The sequence below is a fragment of the Salvelinus sp. IW2-2015 genome, linkage group LG37 (genome assembly GCF_002910315.2).
Source record: "Salvelinus sp. IW2-2015 linkage group LG37, ASM291031v2, whole genome shotgun sequence".
Classification (NCBI taxonomy): Eukaryota; Metazoa; Chordata; class Actinopteri; order Salmoniformes; family Salmonidae; genus Salvelinus; species Salvelinus sp. IW2-2015.
In genome coordinates this window covers 7,414,640-7,431,484 of record NC_036876.1, presented here as the reverse complement: position 1 = coordinate 7,431,484, position 16,845 = coordinate 7,414,640, and the positions used below count along the sequence as shown (strand labels likewise).

At 41.0% G+C, this 16,845-nt stretch overlaps 1 protein-coding gene across 29 annotated transcripts in view; it reads right to left on the bottom strand.

The window, feature by feature from the left end:
- LOC111960007 (receptor-type tyrosine-protein phosphatase delta-like) overlaps nt 1–8,387 on the bottom strand; it is a 648,092-nt gene extending 639,705 nt beyond the window's left edge. For 28 of the 29 annotated variants that reach the window (XM_023981849.2, XM_070437873.1, XM_070437871.1 and 25 more), the window contains exons 1-3: nt 8,157–8,286; nt 7,934–8,041; nt 7,757–7,793 (exon numbers count right to left, since the gene is read on the bottom strand). The gene's annotated coding sequence lies outside the window, so the exon portion shown is untranslated. The other variant, XM_070437867.1, reaches the window with a different exon arrangement.
- Between the last annotated feature and the right edge of the window lie 8,458 nt (nt 8,388–16,845).

The window sequence follows — 16,845 nt, the reverse complement described above, 5'->3', positions numbered from 1 at the left end:
CACTTTCTTTCTCCTGCTCGGTTCCTCACGGATTACAAATGCTAACACTCAACATATCGCTCCCGTTGGAAAACCTTCAGAGCAGCTAGGAGCAAAATAATCCCTTCAGAGGAGCATGAAAAGAAATCTGGTGTGAAAAGAAACCACAAAGAAGGTCCAAATATATGATGGGGTTGACATTTGCCCTTTGGAAAAATCATTAGCCATGCTAGCACCTAATACAGCAGCATGTGGCCATGATCTATCACGGTAACATTTGGCGCTAATTAGCACAGTCCTCAAACCAACCACACATAGGCCTAGATTCTGACAACATGGTGATGTTCAAGGCTCCCAAGTCCCCCTTTTCTTGTCTTTTCTCTTTCCGTCAGTTCTTGTGTTTTTTTGCGAGATCCTGTCAGGTTTGACCGAAAGGTGAACACAAGATTGCTGCTGGTGTCCTTCATGCGAAAGCAAAGTCCGCTACAGGAGGGGAAACATATCCACCACAGTTCTCAGTTGAGGCGAATTTTTTTTTAAAGCATGCTTGGCTGAGCCTGGGTTGGAGGCACTACTTGCCTTCCAGTGAAATGATGTAACAAGCAAAAGTACAATACCAATTCAAAAGACTGGTCACTTCAGCAGGGCTCAAAGTGTGCTGAGCAGTGCACACAGCCACAACATTTCCTTCAGGTTCAGTAGAAGCCAAGATATATTTTCCACCAAAATTACCTACTGGCAATTTCAACTACACTTGCTTCTTACTTACATATTCTAATAAACCCTACGGCAGAGTTCCAGATTTTCTTTTTTGTAAAATCACCAGCAAATCGTCTCCAAGTGATTTTAATGTTAGAAATCTGTTACAAAGTATTCCCACGCATAATAGAGATATATGTGATCATATACAAACGTAAGCAATGTTTGAAACTATTATGTTTTAGTCCAATATTATATCTGTTTTGGCTTTTTGCGGTCAATTTGCAGTCTACACATTATTTGTAATTATGTTCTGGCCTTCTGACCATCCGCTCAAGAAAAAATCATCCCGCGGCTCAATCTAGTTGATGATCCCTGTATTGCTTTGAATGTAATAGGCAACTGGATATAGACAGAGTCCAAACAAATAAATTATGCTATGCCCTGGGTTAAGCTGTACCCGTTATTGCCTTTGACACGCTTGGATGCTTGGAAGTAAACAGTGTTTCCTTGCCTTACTTCAGGCCGAGTAACGAATAAAGCTTAAGTCTGGTGGTATAAGTCTCTACGGTATGCAAAGGCGAGAATTGATCCTCAGCTACATAGATCCGCTGCAGTGTTTCCCTCACTCCCCTGTGCTTCATCCCTGCAATCAATCCCTGCTCTTCTAAATTTCATGAGAGCAATGCCACCGAGGAATGGAGGGAGGGGTGAAGAAGAGAGGAAATAAAGGGAAAGTGGGCTTAACAAAAGTCATTAAGTATCAAGTTGTTTAATTGAATAATGCAAGGAGCATCGGCAATAGCTCATGTTCCCTCCTAGCGTGTCGTATACATCAGACTTAATGGCACTGATGTCACTTGCGATAGGCAGAAGTAGTCGTTTAACAACTTAATAAACGTCTGATTTATGAGCGGCGCCAAGCGACTGATAAATAAGCGTTTGGGCAGACGTGTACTGTCGGTGAGGGGTTTCATTTCACACAGTTTTTTCAATCAAGACCAGAGAAAAAATGAGTTATATTTGTGTCTGCCTGCAAGTCTGTTGGCCTGTGTGTGAATTCAATTGATCATGCACAGTGTACTGTATGCAGTATGTGCACGAAATGGTTGATTAGATGCATGTGCATCCATCAAACTATACATCTCCAGACAGCTGATGTATGTATTGAAGAATCAGCACGAGGGCTCAGGCTGTAAATCAACATGGCCCCTCCACCACAACCAACCGTTCGAAACAAACACACACACACAGGCACCCAGGCTTCTCAATGCACTAACACGGCCGGCTAAAACAGCTGCCAAGTCTGGGAGCAGTTGTACCACTAGCCATAAAATGGTAACACCCTGTGATATGAGCCCGTCTGAGGAGTCAATGGGCTCAGGGGCCTCAGAGAGCCAACACCAGGGGGGCCACATATTTTTTGTCCCATTTTAAAGCCAGAAGCCACTCTTCAGGTGATGGGAAACGTCAGCCCCCGAATGAAAACACGCCACATCTAAAAGTGTTAGAAGCGGATGGATAAATAAAAATGTTACCACCGTGAGAGACAAGGTGATGTGACAGAGGGAGAGATATTTATCTCTTTCATGTTAGCAGAGAGAAACATTTCATTTAAGGATGAATCAACATTTCCTGAAAGAGCCGACGCAAGGTGTATCTAATTATCTGTCAGTACATCCTCATTATAAAACGTCCCCTGGTAGTTGGGCATCTGATGTGTCATAACGAATGGGCTTATAATCAAGGCGTGTTAGTTACAGTATGTAGAGGACAATATGAGGACATCATAGCAGTACCGGATGTGGTACCTTACATATGCCTGTACAGTAACTGTGGAGTCAATGCCATGATTCTACTGTAGATCATGTCTGCTATCAGTGGCTGGGAATATGGGCAATTTCATTATCCATATCCTTCCACTTTACTGCTCGTTAGTGAACTCAGACAATTGTCTCAGCATGGAAACAAACATTTACATACTAAAGTCGATTACCAGTGAAATTAGAGTGTGACACTTGTTTATTTGCTGCTGTTGTGACCTCGGCTATCACTTAGCCATGGCCCGATTATGTCACCTGGAAGAATTTCATAAAACATAATTATAGCTTGCTTCTCTCTCGACACAGTTGAGCTATCGGTGTTGAAGGATAATTAAGCGGGGGAAGAGCCTTGCAGAAATGTGGAGTTAACGCTCGTGCGCCAGCAGCGGGCTTATGATCGCGGTCCACTTTAATGTACTGCACACCTCTCAGCAAGCACATGGGCAAGAGCGTTCCTTCTGTCTTGTTGCTTAAAGCCCCCTCCAACAATGACGGATGCAAGGCCAGSTAATAGATTCAGGGAGTAGCACTCAGGGCGAAGATGGCAGAAAATTGTTGAATGGTGTGCAATTTATAAAATGGGACTGCAGGAGCCTGGAATGGATGGTAGGAGAAATACTTACCTGGGACTAATCCTTAAAAGCGTTCTCCTAAAAATTTCACCGAGTGAAAGAAAGTTGAAAATCCCCTTTCTCTGGGAAAACTGACCTTTCCCTTACATCTCGTAAAGGTCTAGTCTCATGAATGCTTCAGCCAAATTGCAACTCAACCTGGAAGGGATAGCTGAGATAGTAACGGTGTATACTTTATATGCTGCAATGCCAATTTGTTTTCCAATTGCTGTGAGGGATTTATGTTTTTTTCTCTGTTGCCACGGGCAGTAAGACACTCCTGTTCTTGTTAGCACGTTTCCACAAGCGAAACTATTGTACTGCTGGAAATTGACTGGTGCATGCATGATGAAATACCGCTCACTGTTCTCTTGCTTGCTTTGACTTTTTATCTTACATAATATACTGTAGCTGTATTCTGTAGATGTGTAAGGAAATGTGTGTGAAACATCGTTTCTGGTAGTGAGCGAACGTCGACACTTGATTGCAGATGTCAATCATGTGTGTGATCTTGCCGTGCTGCTAAAAGGAACAGTTGACCTTTCTCAATCAAACAACGTCAAAGATGAGACGACTTCAATGCAACTATCAAGACATGCTTGACTAAGGCTGGGCGGTATACCGTATTTGACAATATAACGGTATTGATGCACAGACCGGTTTGGGTTTTTACTTTACCTTCTATAACGGTATTTCAATGTTTGGTTTGTTGAATGTGATATGCAACTCTGGCGCATGTAATGTCAGTTGCATAGTTGACTCTGTTTGTTACTTGAGTCGTCTCTCTCCCCCTCCTCCTGCATGCTGCTTCCCCATGCGCTTTCCCCAAGCCCTGCCCACTGTCACTCAAGGAGAGCAGTTGTCACAAGCACTTGCCATGCCATTCACTCTGTCTGCGTGGTCAGATGCAAAAAGATGTTGGTGACAACAATGCGGATTTACACTTTGTTTCTTACAGTTTTTCTCAATCTCTTTGGCTCAATTCTTGAAAGATAATTATTTTTTTCAAAACAATACAGTCAAATCTCTGAACAATTAGTTTCTTGTTCACACAAGATTTGAATGTCTTATTCATTTAAGCAAACTGCAAGTGTTTTGGCACATGTGTGCWAAAGAGGAAGTACAATTGTCTACAATTTTCCCAATAGCTACGTGCACATGGCTTGCTGATAAAACTGATGAGTTGATTCCCAGTGAAACTGTCAGACTCTTCGCAACTTCTAAACATTCTTTCATCGTGTGAGCCATCATATGCAACATTATCCATTCAATTATCAAAATCAGTCAGACATACATGTATATTCCATAAATATCTATGACATGGAATGTTTGTGATGTCTGCTAAATTGGCAAATTACCTGCCAGCTGACATAGTAATGAAATAGGAATCACAATCTTACCAATCAACCAATCAAGTTTGGAAGCATATATCTGGAGCTTGCCCACAGCACAATCACTACCATTTTTGAACATYGAGGAACATCACAACCCTGAACAGCAGCTACATGCTGGTGGAAGAGAAATAAGAAGATGTGTAAGAATGCGTGGTGGTGGTGTTAGGGGAAGACATAATAGAGGAAGAGGTAGAAGGCAAATAATAAGAGTCCCCGATGAAATCAGAGCCACAAGTGTGGACCATGTCATAAACCATGGTCTTACAATGGAAGATGCTGGTCGGAGAGTACAGCCTATTGTAAACAGGTCCACAGTGTCATCAACTGTGCAAACATTCCGTAGGGAAAACAGGTAAACATGTACTCGTTCTTTACTTTTGTGACAGCATTTCATTCACAACAATACTGCAACTATTGTAAAGCTAAATGCAAGTCTAAAATTTACAATGTACCGTAAGATATGTATGAGGAATATACAGTAATACAGCACAATTTGAATACAATATACTATCTGTAACCTGATCTATGTGTGAATTCTACACATCATATATAGGACTGCACAAAGACCTCATGCTGGTGGCAGAGCAGCAGTATTCAGCCATCAGCAAGAACAAGACATTTGCAACATGGTCATAGCCAACAATTCCATCAGGCTAAGAGAGATCCAAAGTGCAATCATAAATGACAACAATATCTTCGCAAATATCAATTCTGTCAGCATTTCCACTATAGACAGAGTTTTGGGAAAAAATCTAATTACTATGAAACAACTGTACAAGGTGCCATTTGAGAGGAATAGTGACAGAGTGAAGGAGCTGCGGTACCAATATGTCCAGGTAAACCATTGGTGTGCACATGGCATATTGTACAGGGAGTTTTACTGTACTTCAATGATGCCTGTATATACTTCTTGAAGTTGTAGATACCCATAAGAACAGAAAACAGTTATACTTTACTAAACTGTCTGATTCTAGAATAGGCTATGCAAAACTAACTTTATATTTTGCTTCTGTGTTACTATTTAGAGAATAATGGAGCTGGAAGGACATCAAATGACCACCATTCTTGTTTTTAATCAGGCCTACTACTGTCGTGTCGTCAACGAACTTGATGACGGGAGCTGGAACTGTGTGAGGCCATGCAGTCGTCAGTATACAGGGAGTACAGGAGGGGACTGAGGATGCACCCTTGTGGGGCCCCCGTGATGAGAATCAGATGTAAGGTCGAAGAGGTAATGTTGCCCACCTTCACCACCAGTGCTGGTGTAGGCATAGATCAGCACGCTGTTTGTGCAACGGTATCTTCCATGTGTATGTGACAAACACAATTTGATTTGATTTGATTTCTAAATCAGAGAGGAATAGGCAAAACATGAACATGTTAGATAGCGCTAGCTAGATACATGAAGCAATAGAAAACAAGTAATGTAACATCTAATTAGGGTCCCCTGGGAAACACTGAACAACACTTTGGTTCCTACCCTGTCACAATAATTCCTCCCTGGCCTTTTCATTTGTTGTTATGCATTCCAACTATATAATTAGAATAATCATTATATTTCCATGATTCCAAAAATTTACCAGTTTACTAGATTTTTTTTCACCATTCCGAAGCCCAGCTAAGCAGATAGATAGATAGTATATTTACAGTTGACAATATGTCCTTGCCTGCATGTTATTTTGCATATATCATGCTTGACTCCATGTAGTCCATATTGATGGGCAACACTATCCTCCCTCCATCTCCCAGGGACAGGGATGCCAATAAGGCTATCACATTGTCTTTGCGGTCATTCTCAAATAACCCTGTGTCACTCTGCAGTACAGCAGAGAGCTGTATGACTTTCCATTGCCTTCTTTTACTTTCACATCTAACTGCCTCTCTTAGGTGTATAGGAAGCACAATATTAACCAAAAGGTGGTTTTAGCATCCCCATCCAAGGGTGTCAATGGTTAAGCCCAACAGCCACAAGCGGACTGGCCATCTGGCATCTAGCATTTGCCCCGAAATGCCAGATGGCCAGTCTGCCTGTGGGTGTCTAACTAGTTATTTTGTGTGCAAAATGACCATTCTCTGGCTAATGATGGGAACGTCAAGGGAAAAAAATGGGCTGGTGTGGGGGCCTCGAGGAAAGAAATGGATCAGTGTGTTAGAAATTCCAGGGCCAATTTCTTGTCCCAGTCCGCCCCTGCCAACAGCGGGTTTCATCGGGGCATTTAATTCGTTGACTTTTTATTTGATACACTGCCATTGCATATGACACTGTTTTAATCTGAGTAAAATTGAGAAACAATTATGTGGGTTGACCCACTCAACTTTCTCAGAGAAAGAATGCAACACAGAATGTACAAAATCAGAACAGTGCAGATTCACATGACATTGATTGAGTGAAAACAAACATACCCCTGCTCAGTGCAGCAGTGGGCAAGGCTCTTTATATGCATCAGCAGTGATTCAACAATACGAGCTGACATGTACATTGTCTGTCAAAAGGAGAGTAGCGAGAACAAGCAAACTCAGTCAGTCAGCCACCACCCATCCATCCACACACCTCATTGCGTGTCCACACGCATGCACACACATGCGAAAGCACGCGCGCGCACACACACACACCACTGGAATAACTTAACACTCCCAAGTGATTAAGTTTGCACATACATAGCCTACACACCCCACCTCCTCCAAATATACTTCCCTAACACATACAGCAGCACATTTCAAGAGAAGTTTCCACACATGTCCCGCAACTTCACAGCGATAGGCATATTTTGCATCTTAAAAAAGAGGGGCATCACAGGCATCGCTTCCATTAAGCTTGTGGACAGCAAATAGGCATACATGAACCACCTCTCCGCCTTCTCTTGTGAAGACAAGTAGCCTAGGCTAAGATAAGTAACTGTAAGGCAGAGATGACATATTGAAAAGGGAAGTGCTGGCATTTTGGCAATTGGTGGAGAGTGTAGGTAGCCGAACATATATGATTATGAACAGATAACATAACTTCGACGGTATAATATAAGGGCATAGTGAACAAGTGCTCGTCCAAAAAGCATCCGACATCGCACTTCCATGATGAGCTGAAATGTGCGCTGTGTGTGCCTATGCCATGGCATGTCAATAATATCAGGTCACAATAGGCCTACATAACTTGCAATTAAAATAGCTTACACAATTCATAAACCCGACATTTATAAAAGTAGGCAACATCTCTGCAAAAAACAATGCGAGGAAAAGTCTAAATTCTACTTACTATATACCCCGGCTGATGAATTCAAAAGCCTCGGTAACTGTATTTAAATGACAAAAAGGAGAATGATAAGTAAGTGATGTAATTGTACACTCGACAAACAGGCATTTATCAATTGATAACGACATAATGTGATAGCCTGCCCTGAAGTACTTGTATGCGACGCAAATGACCACTTACCAAAGCATCCAGATAAAATTCCTTAGGAAATCCAGATGAGTTTAATCTTCCTTCTCTCCAGTCAGAAACAGCAATGCTTTCTTATTCCAAATACAGGCCCCAAGTGAACTGAAAGAGAGAAGACACCAAAACAGCCACAACAAATTCCGTTAGAATCGGGGTTCCCCAAAAAAGTGCTAAAATATACATCTGTGTGCAGCAAAAATAATAATACTACTCATACTAAATGGTGAGGAGGAGAGTAGGTGGCTGCTCCGTTCCCGCTGTCGCAAGAGACAATGAGAGCGGTAATGAGACAGACAGAAAAGTGAGAGCTAAGCTTTCTTTAGAAAGCCAGCGCTGCTGCTATCAAACTGTAGCCTACCACACACTGCTCCTGGCGATGGCTGGAGAGCGAGCGGGTCGGAGCGCGCAAGCGAGAGAGGAGAGAGAAGGTGGGCGCGGGAAAGACAGCGTTCCAGATAAGATGCTTTCCACACAAGCGCACACACCTGCATTACTCTATCGAGCCACTTGATGGCCGGCTAGTAGAGCAACTAACCCATTTAGGATTAGCTCTCCCGCTCTCCGTAAACGTTCCGCAGACAATAAATGGTTATCTCTTGATTTCTGTGACGATAATAAATCCATTAGAAATGGATTACATTAGTTACCCATATAAAACGTCTCCCACGGCGGAACATGGCACTTGTTTTGATAAAATATTGGCATAAAACGGATATGTGAACTTGGGAGGCAAACTGCTTGTTCAACCTTTGTGGCGCAACTGTCCAGGCAAAAAAATAGCGCGCTACCTGCTGAATTTTTCACGTAGTATCAATTGAGTTTTTTAAACGAGTTAAACAGTGTTTTGATTCAAATCCAACACAGCTACAGTAGATGTTAGTGACCCTATAAAGCAATATCATTCGCTCGTTTTCTAAAGCAGATATCTGACATGACAGGTAATTCAAGTGTTTTCTTGAATTTTCTTATCGTTTGAAATAGCCTATGAAACAAAGGAATAGAGCAATATTTGTCATTTTCACACAGAACTGGATTGCTGTGTTTAATACTTTTGGTTATTGTTTCAATATTGTTAAGTAATAATCAGATTTGTGCATGAGCTGTGTGTTTATAACAATGTATGGGTTTGTATGTGTATGAGAATGTGGTTATTCAAAGAGGGAAGGATGATGTTAAATTAAAATAATGATATAAATGTATGATATATATACTTTTAAATTAATGATTTATACCCTTAGAATCTTGAAGAATATAGCTTATAAATGTCCCATGTGCTTAGTTTAACTCTCATACCCCATAAGAACTGAAAATATAAGCTTTTTTTACTCCAAATGAAAGTGCACACAACTTGACTTGACCAATCGTTGTAAACAATGTACTTGTAAACAAACACTAAAAAGCTTTAAAACATGGTTAAAACTATAATTTTGCATCCATAGCCCTGTCTATACATTTGAGAGTGGTTACATTCTCCAGCCCCGTTCTTCAGATAATTACCAAATCAGTGGCTGTTATTTGTACTGCAGATTGACCCTTTAATCTAATGCCTGGTTACTACATATCCAATCCGATTTGCAGTTACATATTTACATAATGCTCCAAAGGGCCATCTATTTTTCTACCAACATTACTAACAAAGTAAAGACTGAGGTTTTTTTCTATTTAGCTATCCTGTATCAACAGAATTGACCCCTGGATTACAACGATTGGTCAAGTCAAGTAGTGCACACTTTTAATTGATGGGAAATCGAAGGACAAGGCAGTGGGCCAGAAAACACAGATTACACTATCGATACCTCACCCACTCTCATACATTTCACATGGTTAAAGGTTTGGAAACTAGTGAGTTCCAAGACAGACGGCTTTTTGGCCCTATACAGAAACATATTCTGTATGAAGGGAGTTTGTCAACATGTCCATCTGTTAGCATCTATGGCAATGAGAGTCGATGTAACCTTTGTATCCACTGCCCAAGGTTGCTCTCTCCACGTGCAAGAGCTGCATTCCAAAAGTACTCTTGACCTTTTGTGGATGTGTTGTGACTTGCGAAAGGATCACACATGTATGCCCCCCTTGGATATGACATCCCCCATGGAAATGAAGTTACTTTTGACTAGAATAAAAGTTACAGTGTGTACATATAACCCAGTGTCTACAATTACCTTATTTTCTTTTCACAAGCACAAAAAGTTGCAAAGACAGTCATGGCAAAATTCGAAAATTATATCGTAATTCCATCAGCTGTTGCTTTGATGAAGTGGGTAAAAGCGGGGGCTAAATATTTTTCTTTTTCTATTGTTATTACATAATGCATCACTCCGCATTTGAAAATACATCACTCATGGCTCCATAGATCCATACATATGACCTATTGCCTTTAATTCTATTGACTCTGAGGAACTATACCACTGTCACTGTGACATTCACACACAAGATGAGACTATGAGACAGAAGAAACTGATAATTGAGTGCGAGGTTGATAAAATTCACATAAAGAAACACATTTTAAAAAATTGCACCAAAACAAATGAAATGCATTTGTATTATTTTGAAACTTTAGCTAAGTTCAAAGTTTTACTGCAAAAATATGCCTTGGATATCAGCCAGAGTAATGCAGTGTACTGTATACTGTCCGTCGAAGTTGAGTGGGTGAAACTGAGTGTTGTTCAATGCAGTTTCTGTAGTCTATGTGATATCCATTTTGGTCCATACAGGAACAAGGTGCTGGTTATGAGTTGCAGGTTGGCATTTATTGAGATGACTCATGTACTGGAGGCATTTTAAACCTAACCCTAACCCTAAACTTAACCCTAAACCCACTGCTAACCCTAATGCCTAACACTAACCTTAAATTAAGACCAATAAGCACATTTTTTGTTTTCATGATTTTTTACGATATACAGTATAGCCAATTTTGACTTTGCAGCTGGCCCATCTAGCAGAAACCACTCAGTTCGGCCTCCAGGGCCAGACTCATGACAATAAAAGTCAACCTGCTTATGAGTAATCAATATTATTATTGGACACTTCCCGCTGGGCACAGATGTCAATTCAACAGCTATTCAATCAAATTCACCAATCAAATGTATTTATAAATCCCTTTTTACATCAGCAGATGTCACAAAGTGCTTATACAGAAACCCAGCCTAATACCCCAGAGAGCAAGAAATGCAGATGTAGGCTAGAAGCATGGTGGCTATGAAAACTCTTTAGAATGGTTGGAACCTAGGAAGAAACCTGGAGAGGAACAGACTCTGAGGGACGGCCAGTCCTGTTCTGGCTGTGCCGGGTGAAGATTATAAGAGCACATGGCCATTAAGGCCAGATCATTCTTCAAGATGTTCAAACGCTCATAGATGATTAGCAGGGTCAAATAATAATCACAGTGGTTTTAGAGGGTGCAACAGGTCAGCACCTCAGGAGTAAATGTCAGTTGGTTTTTCATAGCCAAGCATTCTGAGGTCGAGTGTCACGCCCTGACCTTAGAGAGCCTTTTMATGTCTCTATTTGGTTTGGTCAGGGTGTGATTTGTGGTGGGCATTCTATGTTTTTGTTTTCTATGATTTTGTATTTCTATGTTTTGTCCGGGTATGGTTCTCAATCAGGGACAGCTGTCTATCGTTGTCTCTGATTGGGAACCATACTTAGGTATCCCTTTTCCCTCCTTTCAGTGTGGGAAGTTAACTTTGTTTGTGGCACATAGCCCTTAAGCTTCACGGTTGTTTTCATCGTTTGTTGTTTTGTTGGCGTCATTTTYAAATAAAAGGAAAAACTACGCTCACCACGCTGCACTTTGGTCTCCTCCTTTTGACGGCTGTGACATTGAGACAGGAGGTGCTAACCTGTTGAAATGACCTGGAAACAATGTTGATTCAACCAGTGTGTACCCAATGTGTTGAATCATATGGAACATTCGTTGGTTCCCCATTTCAAGGGGTACAATGTTCTGCGACTCTGCCATTCTTGACAACTCTTGTAATTTCGCTTGGATTATAGGACAAAGAGGATTTGCATATTTTGCTTGGCAAGGAATTTATTTGACCCAATCGTACAGTGTGTGCTACGTTTGAGTGTGTGTGGTCTCTTTTTTATTTTTGAATGCGAAAGTCATTGAATATTCATTAATTGGTGTAAAATGCTGTGTTTATGAGTTGGGTGATATAAAGTGGGTTACTGTATATGGAAATAACGGATGGGGGTGGGTGGGGAGAAGTGGGAGGGGGGGTAGTACTTGCCCCTATGAAGCTATCATTAGCTCTGACCAGATTAGAGAGCTAACCTCGGTCTGGTCTTGCCTGGGGTAAAAATGATGAGAGCTTTCAGACACGTTGTGAAGGAGATCAATTGGCAATGAGCCAAACCTTATTATTACAGGTCTACTGTGAAACAACTTTCAAACAGAGGTATGTGAGTGCTTTGTTTTTACTGTAACTCAACACAGTTGATTCACAGTGAATCTGTACTGGATTTCACAGTGACCATGATTGAGTTCTGGGACTGGCGCAAATATGGACTCACCCGTCACATACGATTAAGCCAGTCGGTGTCCCCTACTCTCAGAGGAAGTCCCCAGAGAGAGCCGCTCAGAGATATGTGAAGTGAAATAGAATGGTGAATGCAGTGATCAGGCTGGTTCCACCAGGCTAGCGCAGAGGCCACCACTCACATAGAGAGAGATGGAGTATGGTGCCATGGTGCTGAAGATACATCTGACCCCCTATTCTGTTGTTGTCATGATTTGAACACAAATATAGAAGTTGGCTAAAGCACAAACAAACTGGACCACTAGGATTGTTTCTTGGAGGTTCAGGATAGCATTGATTTAATGCAGTTGGTCTCCAACTTTGGTTCAGGAGCGCTACTGGGTGTGCAGGTATTTGTTCCCGCCCAGCAATATCACACCTGATTAAAAGTAATATTGGTCCACACCGGACCACAATTAGTTGATTATTTGAAGGAAGTGTTGGAACAAAAGCCTTCAAGAGCACCACCAACTGGTGATAGTCTTGAGGTTTAAAATATAGGTAGAACTGTCCCAGAGCCCAGGTTAGAGGACGTAGAATGAAAGTAGGAGACATGGATAAGGTTCACACTTCATTCCACACTCAAGACAGACACACACATGGCTTTACAAATTGAAGGATAGGTGAAAGTGTTGTAGTGAATAGTGGTTTTGCTGTCAGTTATGCACTAACACACGGTTAGGGAGTCCATGGTAGAGGATTGTCCATGTGGAAGGTCCAGAAATGAGTTGAGGTGGTGTAGAGTTCTTATTACCTGTTGTCTCTCTGCAAACCCGAGTTCAACTAAAGCACAGACTTTGTTGGGGGGTTTGAGATTCCCACCAAGTACAACCTGTGATTGGCTAACCAGGTCACATGGCCCTAGACAGGGTAGAGTGATCTGGAAGGGCCCTTGGCAACCACCTAGCAACAAAAGGCCGGAGGTGTGAAACCCGGGGATCCTAGCCTCTGCTGGGCTGGAGAGTTTCTCTCTAAAGTTTGTGTCTATTTGTCCCAGGGCCAGAGAGAGGCTTTAAAACAAGACTCATTAGCTTTCAGGACCAAAGATAGAGACCCCTTAGGGGAATAGTATGGCATCTACACACCTATCCAACTGCAGCCAACCCAACAGTCAAAGAATCTGCCTGTTGTGTAGTCTCAGTGGGTGGCTGCAAGACCTAGTTTCTCGCGGTTGGTCCCTATTCAATATATAGAATCGGCCACGGACAGTGGGTCTGAGTTAAGAAAAAACGACCCAACTAATTATCTATAGTTGGCTGTAGTTGGATAAAAAGTTATTAGAAAGTTGGAGAACCCTGCTGTAATGTCTGTCCAGACTGGACTGAGACTGATCCTTCTTTAAACACGTCAGGAACTAACCATTTAGCAGTGTTTCTAGATATTGGTCCTTGATTACTTGGCATGCGACGTGCATTTATTTTAAATGACCATTATGCTTGACTAGAAACTTTCTGATTCGATTATTTCACAACCACATGAAAATGTTCCCTTACGCGCTGCCTGGGAAAGTGTTGAGTTATGACATGTTGCAAATGGAAGTAGGCAGTTCCAGGATAATCCCTGGTGACGTGGATGCTATAGTGAGAGACGAATGTGACAGTCGGGACATCCTGGACAGTGTTAATTAACCTCACAGCAAATGAGGCAAATGAAGCCAGATATGCTGAGGGTGACTACAAGTCTCTATTTATTAGATAACTAGAGTGGGTACTGATATCATAAACTGGCGGTTACTCCACAAATGCAAATTAACTTTTGACCAGTCCAGTCATTATGCTGGTCTAGAAACACTCTAGTAAAGTTTAGGGAATATTGTCCTCACATTATCTCACAAACGAATGAACAAGTGCTGTCTAAAGCTGCTTTTTAAATCCACTCTACTTAAAAAAATTATAATAATCCAACTCTACTTTTTTAAATCACAATTGAGTGAATGGCTGTTATCAGTTGCTTAATTTATGAGAAGGAACCAATTGTAAGCCTTGGCAGAATATGTTTACATGCTCTGGATAGTACCTTGAGCCGAATTTCCAAGCTACACATTGAATCCATATGACAGGGTACTACCAGGTCAATAAACACATACAGTCCACATTTATAACAATAAACTCATCTTCACAACACTGTCCTGTCAAAACTCATCTTCACATCACTATCCTGTCAAAACTCATCTCCACAACACTGTCCTGTCAAAACACTGCAGGTGAAATCTGTAATAACTCTCTGCACTTTGTGACTTATCATTGAACTTAAATTGTATTTATTAAGTAAGATGTGCATGGTGCATACACTGGCAATTAAAACAATACATGTTTCCCTCAACTCTTCTCTGTAGACTTCAAGGAATCCCTGCCATCTCTGTGAGGTGTCTAATCTCTCTTTAAGTAGCCCATCAGAATTAACAGGAAACTTTGGTTTATTATAACTTCCCCCGATTCCAAATGACATTCAGCGAAGGTCACACTCAATCCATTATCCGCCCGCTTCAACTAAAAATCTCTAATGACTGACAATAAATGCTTGGAAGTTAAAAACCCTCGCGCTCCTTGTGTTCTGTGCATGCGGAATGAGCACCTGTGAAGCATCGACCGCATTAGGATTCCGTCAGCTCCTACAGATGCCTAATTATCGCTGTGTCACGTGCTACTCGCATAATAGGTCAGGCCTGATGTATCAACCCAACACTACCACAGTTTAGGCTTCGTCTTGATTCCCCCACTGGTGTTATTGAAAATAAATGCTTGATTTGTCTCCCTTTCACCCTAATGTAGCTTTGAAACGGTTTGCGATAAGGGCATCTGCATATTGAATCTCTATGACCCCTCCTGTTTATCCTCTCGGAGGCCACTGTTGGCCTAGTTATCAGCCCATGTGCATCTCGTCTTTGAAAATCGATTTTTGCAAGCATTTACATTTCTCCCTGCCCGCTTAGCGGTTGTAAGCCACTCCTTTAATAGCTTACTGCACAGTAAAGTAAGTACTCTCCCACAGGAGTGCTTTTTAAGAGGAGATCTCAATCAGTCATCAATAATTAACACGGCTTACGCTCAGTAAATAAATTCTGGGGCGCTTTAGTCAGGGCGGGTAGACAAGACCGGAGTGCTGTTTAGAGTGAAAAGCATATGCCAAACGGTCAGCAAGTGCATCAGTACAAAATTATACCTCACACAATTGAGGCTTAGAAAACATTTGCTAAATAATGATAAAATACCACTATCATACACTATGTTGGTGGCATACAGTACCAACTAAAAGTATTAACTTCAGATAGATTTCAGATAAATTGTAGCTGTTACACAGTCCTGATTAGTAATGAAATAGTAGTGTACAAAGTTGTGTTTTGAGGATGTTCTTGGAAACACTGACAGTCCATGATGACACTGAATGCAGTATTAGAAGCACCCCGCACCTTGGTGAAGCAATATGTTGAGGCCTCTGTACCCTGCTGTTTATTTATAACAGGGAAAGGCTTTGGTGGGCTTTCATGTTGACCTTTCTTGTGTCTGCCTGCACGAACAACATATGTAGTACAGGCTTTTTGACTAAAGAAAGATATAAAACGCTTAGATGATAAAATACAAATATTGCCGGGGATAGAGAACTGAAATTCCATATTGTGTATAAAAATGTGGAATAAATGTAATTATTTAATAATTAATATTTACATTCAATAATTATATACTATTGCCATATTAAGTAGTGTCCAGAGGGAATGCAGAATTCTAATTGCAATCATTTATACAATGAATGTATCGTTACTGTTTACATTTATGACATGATAGTGACCCCTTCAGTTATTCTGACACATTGCTGTAGATCTATTTAAATGTATCGCCTAAATAATCTTACCTGATCTGATCAACCACTCAGTCCCATCACCGTTTTTATAATGTTGAACCTCCTAATAGTTCCCTGCTTCATCCCATGTTTCTTGCTACTCACTGAAAATATAGATTCATTTCATAGGCTTTGAGACAGAGCTTTGTGACCTATTACATTGGCAAGTAAAATAGTGGTTTATCAATAAGTTGGTTAATTGATGAGTTGTTTTATTGAATGACATTTCGTGAAGGACTTTCACTTACTTTCACATTGGGAAAGATGTTTAGTAATGGCATTTCAAATCCCAATGACCAACATGCATGTGTATGAGTGGTGGAACTTGCAAAAGTTATTGAATCAAAGAAACAATCAACAAATTAAAAAGCAAGTGATAAATCAAGCTTAAAATGGTAGTTCAGTCTCTTGAATGAACAATACTCACCTTTCAAATCAAACAAACAGAAGTTAAATCATATAGCCTAATCACAATTTAAATAATAAATGTGTAAGGACAGACGCTGGGAGACAAGAAGCATGTACAGGGAGTGAATATTTAATACA